We start from the raw sequence: 6,956 nt of genomic DNA on the forward strand, positions 1-6,956 counted from the left end.
TTAAGAAAATTTAGTAAGTTTGAGGCAAGTGGGAGAAAGTTGAACTGATTTCCACTGATTGCTTTCGGTGGGGGCCCTTTTTAGCTGGGAATGAGGAACGAGTGCGCAAAGCAGTTGCTAGCCAGGCAGCAATCAAGCAATGGAGTTCCTCGTGGAGTGGACGGCCCTCCGTCCACTCCCAAGGGCCGTCCACTCCCACCACAGAGACACTGGACGGAAGGCTAGGTCCAGAGAAGGACGGCAAAACAGAACAGGCAGCCTCGCTGTCGATCAAAAAATCAATTGTCCCACCCGCTACCAGGAGAGTTACCCGCAGCTCGGGGAGGGTGATGGAGGCCCCTGAGTCTCGGCACCCTCAGCGTCGTCGTCCAAATGTAGGAGCTGGAAGGAGCTCCCAGGATCCTGGGAAAGGGGGTCACGTTGGGACGTGGCACCCGTTCCCAGGGTGGGGCACTCCTGTGCCAGCCAAGGAGGAGCCTGAAGAACTTCCTGCAGCCCCAGGGCCTCTCCCGCCACCCCCACCTCCGCCCCCGCCTGTTCCTGGTCCTGTGAGGCTCCCTCCACCCCAGTTGGTCCCTGAAGGGACTTCTGGTGGGGGAGGACCCCCAGCCCTGGAAGAGGATTTGACGGTTATTAATATCAACAGCAGTGATGAAGAGGAGGAGGAGGAAGAGGAAGAAGAGGAAGAGGATGAAGAGGAATATTTTGAAGAGGAAGAAGAGGAGGGGAGTGTCGCGAGCCTTGCAACCCAGTCTTCCCAGGCCCCACCTCTTTTCGCCTCTCAGCTGGGATTTGTCCCGCCCACCGCCGCCAGCCAAGTTCCGTTTCCGGCTTGCTGGGCACTAGAGTCCAGAAAGTGACTGCTGCCGTGGTCGCCATGGGGAAGTCGGATTTTCTTACTCCCAAGGCTATCGCCAACAAGATCAAGTCCAAGGGCCTGCAGAAACAACGCTGGTATTGCCAGATGTGCCAGAAGCAGTGCCGGGACGAGAATGGCTTTAAGTGTCATTGTATGTCCGAATCTCATCAGAGACAACTATTGCTGGCTTCAGAAAATCCTCAGCAGTTTATGGATTATTTTTCAGAGGAATTCCGAAATGACTTTTTAGAACTTCTCAGGAGACGCTTTGGTACTAAAAGGGTCCACAACAACATTGTCTACAATGAATACATCAGCCACCGAGAGCACATCCATATGAATGCAACTCAGTGGGAAACTCTGACCGATTTTACTAAGTGGCTGGGCAGAGAACGCTTGTGCAAAGTGGATGAGACACCAAAAGGCTGGTATATTCAGTACATAGACAGGGACCCAGAAACCATTCGCCAGCAACTGGAACTGGAGAAAAAGAAAAAGCAGGACCTTGATGATGAAGAAAAAACTGCCAAATTTATTGAAGAACAAGTGAGAAGAGGCCTGGAAGGGAAGGAGCAGGAGGCCCCTACTTTTACGGAATTAAGCAGAGAAAATGATGAAGAGAAAGTCACGTTTAATTTGAGTAAAGGAGCATGCAGTTCATCCGGAGCAACGTCTTCCAAGTCAAGTACTCTGGGACCGAGTGCACTGAAGACAGTAGGAAGTTCAGCATCAGTGAAACGAAAAGAATCTGCCCAGAGCTCAGCTCAGTCCAAAGAAAAGAAGAAAAAGAAATCTGCACTGGATGAAATCATGGAGATTGAAGAGGAAAAGAAAAGAACTGCCCGAACAGACTACTGGCTACAGCCTGAAATTATTGTGAAAATTATAACCAAAAAACTGGGAGAGAAATATCATAAGAAAAAGGGTATCGTTAAGGAAGTAATTGACAAATACACAGCTGTTGTGAAGATGATTGATTCTGGAGACAAGCTGAAACTTGACCAGACTCATTTAGAGACAGTAATTCCAGCACCAGGAAAAAGAATTCTAGTTTTAAATGGAGGCTACAGAGGAAATGAAGGTACCCTTGAATCCATCAATGAGAAGACTTTTTCATCTACTATCGTCATTGAAACTGGCCCTTTAAAAGGACGCGGAGTGGAAGGAATTCAATATGAAGACTTTTCTAAACTCGCCTGAGTTTGAAAATGTGTTAACAATACATTAAAATCTTAAAGCATCAAATTGGTGTTCGCCAGAGCATTATGAGACTCTACTGTGTTAGGGTATTCTTTTGTATTAAAAAAACAGGGTTTTGAAAATATTACTGTGTAGTTGTTCAGCTAAACTTTGAGAACAATTTAATTATGTCTCATGAAGTATCAAAACTATGTAATTTTTTCCTTGTTATTTTTGTTTCCTTTGTGTTTTACTTGAAGAATTTATATCTTCATTAAAGAATGTTATTATAAAGTGTTTTATATATGACAATTTAGAATCATGTAATTGGAGGAAATCTTCATACACTCTGTTTTGCCGTCCTTTCATACAGCCACTTTGGAAAATAGTGTGGCAGTTCCTCAAAAAGTTAAACAGTTACCACGTGATCCAGCAATTTCATTCTTACCTAAAAGAATCAAAAGGGTATGCTCACACAATAACTTGTATGTGAATATTCATAGCAGTTTTATTCATAATTGCCAAAACATGGAAAGGAAACGATCTAAATGTCTAACTGATGAATGGATAAATTTAGGTATATACATACAATGGAATATTATTCAGTCATAAGAAAATGAAATACTGATACATGCTACAACATAGATGGATCTTGAAAACATTCTAAGTGAAAGAAGCAACAGAAAATACCACATAATGTATAATTCAACTAGAAATATCCATAATAGTTAATCACTGTGTTAATCACTAGTATAAGATTAACTCGAAATATCCACAATAGTTACATTCATAGAGACAGAAAGCAGATTAGTGGTTGCCAGGGACAGGGGAGCAGAAGGCATGGGGATGAATGGTGAGTGGTCCTCAACCCGTTTGCCACCAGGAACCAGTTTTGTGGAAGACAATTTTTCCACCGACTGGGGGGGCGGGGCAGATGGTTTTGGGATGAAATTGTTTCACCCAGATCATCAGGCTTTAATTAGATTATCCTAAGGAGCATGCAACCTAGATCCCTTGCATGCACAGTTCACAATAGGGTTTGAGCTCCCATGGGAATTTAATGCCGCTGCGAATCTGACAGGAAGTGGAGCTCAGGTGGTAATGCTTGCTCTCCCACCTTTCACCTCCTGCTGTGCTGCTGGGTTCCTAACAGGCCACAGACTGCTACTGGTCTGTGACCTGGGGGTTGAGGACCCCTGTGCAAATGGATATGGATATGGATATGGAGTTCCTTTTTGGGATGATTCAAGTGTTCTAGAGTTAGATAGTGGTGATGGTTGCACAACTTTGTGAGTGTACAAAAAAACTACTCAGTTGTATACTTTAAAAGGTTATTTTTATGGTGTGTGATTTAATATATTTCTAAAATTTAAAAACTAATAGAATCTGTGGTTTAAAGACTTTCCAAGAATTCCCGCCCTTCATGACATCCCCACTGAATTCTTTCAAAATATTAAGAATAACATTACTCTACATAAACTCTTCCACAGAATTAATATTATAATTCATAGTCACTAGCTAATCAAAATGCACTACTCAGCACCAAAGGCAAATACTTTTATCTGTTATGTAAAAACAAGTCTATACCAACAATTCTGAATTAACTGATGAAGTGGAGCCAACACAAACCATTTAGAAATTCTGTGTCTGTCTCTCCTGCTACTACTTCCATCCTACTTCATACCATCACACTGGCTGATAAAAAGCCTAATATGGGGTTATTTCTCTTCTTTTTTAAATTAATTAAATTTATGTATTTAATATACTTTTTAGAGATGGGATTTCACTCTGTTGCCCAGGCTGGAGTGCAGTGATATAATCATAACTCATAATCATAACTCACTGCAGCCTCCAATTCCTGGGCTCAAGCAATCCTCCCACCTCAGCTTCCCGAGTAGCTGGGACTACAGGCACACACCACCACACCTGGCTAATTTATTTTTATTTTTTGTAGAGATGGGGTCTCCCTATGCCAGGCTGGTCATAAAGCGATCCTCTCACCTTGGCCTCCCAAAGTATTGGGATTACAGACATTAGCCAAAGAGAAGGCCGGGTGCAGTGGCTCACATTGATAATCCCAGCACTTTGAAATGCCAAGGCAGGAGAATTGCTTGACGCCAGGAGTTCGAGAGCAGCCTGGGTAACATAGTGAGACCCCGTCTCTATGAAATTTTTAAAAAACTATGAACAAGGCAAGAGTTGTTTTGCATTGCTATCAGTTATCTACAATTAATAGAGTTGTAAAATGACTCACATAAGAGTCCTTTTTTATTCGTAAGGAGCCTCTTTTGAATACATCTGAGTTTATGCTAATGAAGTGTCGTAGGGTGGGGCCCCAAAAAGACCTCAGGATCAAGTTGGTCACCAGAAAGTCCAAGTAATTAGAAGGTGGAAACTTTCTGCCCCACCTATTCACCTCTGTGTACAAACTTGAATAATGAGATCTGATGAGCTTCCAGGTGAATACATCAAAGTGTTGGGAGGGTGGCACAGCTGGAGAGGGCATGGAAGCTCTGACCCCTCCTACACTGAATTGTTTGCTTTATAATAAACTTGTAAATGTAAGTATTGTTTTTCTGAGTTTTATAAGAGGTTCTAATAAATTATTGAACCCAAGGAGTGGCTTGTGGGAACCCCTGATTTATACCCATTTGCTCATAAGTACAGGTGGCCTGGACTTGGATGTGGGGAGCAGTCTTGTGAGACTCAGCTCTTAACCTCTGGGGTCTGCTTTAACTCCGGGTACTTAGTATTGAATTGAATTGAATTCAGTATTGAGTTGAATTAGTGGACCCCCAGTTTGTGTCCAGAGAATCAGAGAATTGGTTGCTGGTGTTGTAAAAACATTCTAGAATTGGTGCTAGAAGTGGGATGTGAGTAGAGAAATGGTGTTCTTTGTTTACTGTTTTTGCCAAAGTAGAATTTGAAGCTTTTGTGCCATACATGGATCCAAGAATCTTTGCCAAGGCTGTGAGCTCCTTGCTGAGTGTCAGACGCTGTGCTAAACGCTTTACAAAGAATGTTTTTTTAGAAAGTTAAAATCTTTTTATCAAAGCAATACATAAACATAATTGTGAAATTATATAGTATAGAAAGACCCGTGATAAAAAGTAGCAATCCTGACTTTTTCACTGTTTCCCACATCCCACTCCCATTCTGCTCCCCAGGGAGACCGCTGTTGCCTAGTAAGGTCTGTTTTTAGTGTATCTATTGATTGTCCTCATTCTTTAAATAATATGGGAATGTCCATTATTTAGACTTCTACCTGTCAAGTTAGCTCTGATAAAGTTTTAACTCACTCGATTCCTGCATCTCTTCTTTCCATCCATTACAAAACTCTTTTTTGTTTTCTTTATTGGTTATTATTAAAATATGAAATGATGGGCTGGGTGTGGTGGCTCATGCCTGTAATCCCAACACTTTGGGAGGCCAAGGTGGGCGGATTACCTGAGGTCAGGAGTTTGAGAACAACCTGGCCAACATGGTGAAACCCCGTCTCTACTAAAAATGCAAAAATTAGCTGGGCGTGGTGGCACACACCTGTAATCCCAGCTACTTGGGAGGCTGAGGCAGAATCGCTTGAGCCCAGGAGACAGAGGTTGCAGTGAGCTGAGATTGTGTCACTGTACTCCAGCCTGGCCAACAGAGTGAGACTCTGTCTCAAAAACAAACAAACAAACAAACAAACCATGAAATGATGAACTTACACTTTGATTTCTTATTAAAACTATAGGCCATTTCTCCTGACTACTCATAATACAAAATAGTCTAATTAGTACTCCTGACTTTCCTTTCTACTTAATGTCTTCTTATACTTCAACATTATCAGACTGATAAGTTTGCATTGTGTTAATCAGATTTATGACATCTATTTCCTCTATAAGCTTATTCTAAAGGTTAAACGTCAAGCAGTGATCACATTATTACAACTATTTAAATGTTGGTGATTGCATAGGTTGTTATAGTATATTGGCATTACCAGTGTTTTTGTAGAGATTTTTTTGGGCAACGGGGAGGTTATTTGCCTATCCATTTTGGGGGTAATTTCCCACCTTTTTTCTCATCCTTAAGTTCTTCCAACTTCTTAAGGACAATATCAAATCTCTTGCATCTCTTACTTTTCTAGATACCTCCTTTAAAAAAAAAGCCTTTTTAGATTTGCAGGAATTTTGAGATAATAGTAAAGAGTTCTTATATACCCTACACCCAGTTTGCTCTATCATGAACATCTTACATTAGTATGGTACGTTTGTTACAACTGATGGTCCAGTATTGCTACATTATTAACCAAAGTTATACTGTACGCAGGTTTCCTTGGTTTTACCTAATGTCTTTCTCTTCCAGGATCCCATCCAGAATACTATATTACCTTTAGTTGTCATGTTTCCTTAGGTTGTGACAGTTTCCCAGACTCTTCTTGTTTTTGATGACCTTGACTGCTTTGAGGTGTATTGGTCAAGTACTTTGTAGGATGCCCTTCTTTGGAATTTGTGTTATGTTTTCCTCATTGTGATACTGGCTAATTGGTTTCTGGGAGGAAGACCACACAGGTAAAGTGTCATTTTTATTATAGCATATCAAGGGTACATACTATCAACATCTTCCGTCACTGTTCATGTTGACCTTGAGCACCTGGATTAGGTAGTGTTTGTAGTTTTTCTACTGTAAAGTTATTCTTCCACTCTCCCACAACCTTTCCACAGTGAATGCTTTGGAAGGAAGTAACTGTGTGTAATCTGTACTTAAGGAGTGAAGATTTGTGTTCCATTTGTGTTCCTCCTTCCTTGAGGACAGAGTATCTACATAAATTATTTGAAATTGTTCTGGCCGGGCGCGGTGGCTCAAGCCTGTAATCCCAGCACTTTGGGAGGCCGAGACGGGCGGATCACGAGGTCAGGAGATCGAGACCATCCTGGCT

General features: G+C 41.8%; 1 pseudogene across 1 annotated transcript; it reads left to right on the forward strand.

Annotated features, from left to right (window-relative positions):
• The first annotated feature begins 877 nt into the window (after positions 1–877).
• LOC105520332 lies at positions 878–2,332 on the forward strand (annotated as a pseudogene). The gene has a single exon (XR_001003115.1). The product of XR_001003115.1 is annotated as a DNA/RNA-binding protein KIN17 pseudogene (transcript).
• The last annotated feature ends 4,624 nt before the right edge of the window (positions 2,333–6,956 follow it).

Source organism: Colobus angolensis, unplaced genomic scaffold (genome assembly GCF_000951035.1).
Source record: "Colobus angolensis palliatus isolate OR3802 unplaced genomic scaffold, Cang.pa_1.0 Scaffold379, whole genome shotgun sequence".
Lineage (NCBI taxonomy): Eukaryota > Metazoa > Chordata > Mammalia > Primates > Cercopithecidae > Colobus > Colobus angolensis.